Below are 1,338 nucleotides of genomic sequence, written 5' to 3'. Positions count from 1 at the left end.
GATATTGCCCCTTTAACTAAAATGTGGTGTTTTTTTTTTTTTTTTCAATTTCAGTTTTCGTTGTTTAGTTAGTTTTAGTTTATTATAATAACCCTGCTCTGGAGCTCACCCCACCACCAGGTGAAGCTGAAATGAGAAAGCTCCTCCAGAGAAAGGACCATTGCAAATTGGTCAACCTAGGGTGGGTTCTGAAGGGCTCTTCTCCTGGGTGCTGACGGACATCCTGAATACTTCATTCCCTCATGCAGCTGTCCCTCGGCTGCCATCATCCCCAAAACCTCCACTGTCCCAAGTCTGAATGATTATCAGCTGGTTGCTCTCACTCCATTAGTCATGAATGCCATATAAGACCAGTTGTGGCCCACATCAAATGCATCGATGACCCCCACCAACAAACCTGTTCACAGAGGAGTTGTGGTTCCCTCACCCACCTGGAGAGTCGGCACTCTCATATCCAACTGCTCGTTGTGAACTTCATATTCATATCCTTCAAACCCTGTTCAATAAACAGTCCTCACCTCGTACCCCATCACCCTCAGCACTGGCTCCCCGCAGGGCTGTGTGCTGAGCCCCCACCTGTTCACCCTGTTCACGTATAACTACTCAGCAAAACAACAGAGATGTCTCATTGTGAAGTTTGCAGTTGACAGCTATGCCACAGCTAGATGCATCACCATTCATGAGTCCAGCTACCTGCAGCAGGTGGAACATCTGGAGCGTTGGTGCAGAGAAGGTCTTTCTCCTCGTTCTGTTTAGATGTTGTTGCCATCTGGACTTGTTTTTGTGACAAACCACATGACACAAACTGCATGTCCTGCAGCGTGGCGAGAGGATCTTCTGCAAGTGGATCCAGCACATGGCTCAGATAGAAGTGGCGACGAGAGGAGAAGAAATAGTTTTATAGTTTGCAGTCAGGAATAGGTGTCAAACTTACAGAGTGACAACTAGGTGGGAAAATGCTGCTCTCACTGTTGAAATTGGGCGGGACATTCAATTTATGTGTCGAATCTGTTTTCTCACAATGTGCACCAGCTTGTAACTGTGGACTGAACAAAAAGTCTGCTTCAATTGTTGATTAAGAAAATTGTGATTACCTGCTGAAACATTACAATCCAGCCATGTTTTTTCCCAAGAAAACAACAATTATAACAAATCAAAAATCTCAGTCTTTCCAAATAAGGGAACACAACATTTCTGTAGCTTTTACTGTGAGAATGATCACCAGGGTTTCAGAAGGTTTAGATCCAGAATGCAGTGCAGATGGGAGGAGATCCAAAACAAACTTTTAATGATAATAAAACAGAAAATAAAAAAAGACTGGTGTGGCAGCAATTCTTG

The sequence above is a fragment of the Austrofundulus limnaeus genome, unplaced genomic scaffold (assembly GCF_001266775.1).
Source record: "Austrofundulus limnaeus strain Quisiro unplaced genomic scaffold, Austrofundulus_limnaeus-1.0 Scaffold71, whole genome shotgun sequence".
Taxonomy (NCBI): Eukaryota; Metazoa; Chordata; class Actinopteri; order Cyprinodontiformes; family Rivulidae; genus Austrofundulus; species Austrofundulus limnaeus.
The sequence above is the reverse complement of the archived record's forward strand: the minus strand, read 5'-3'. Positions refer to the sequence as shown.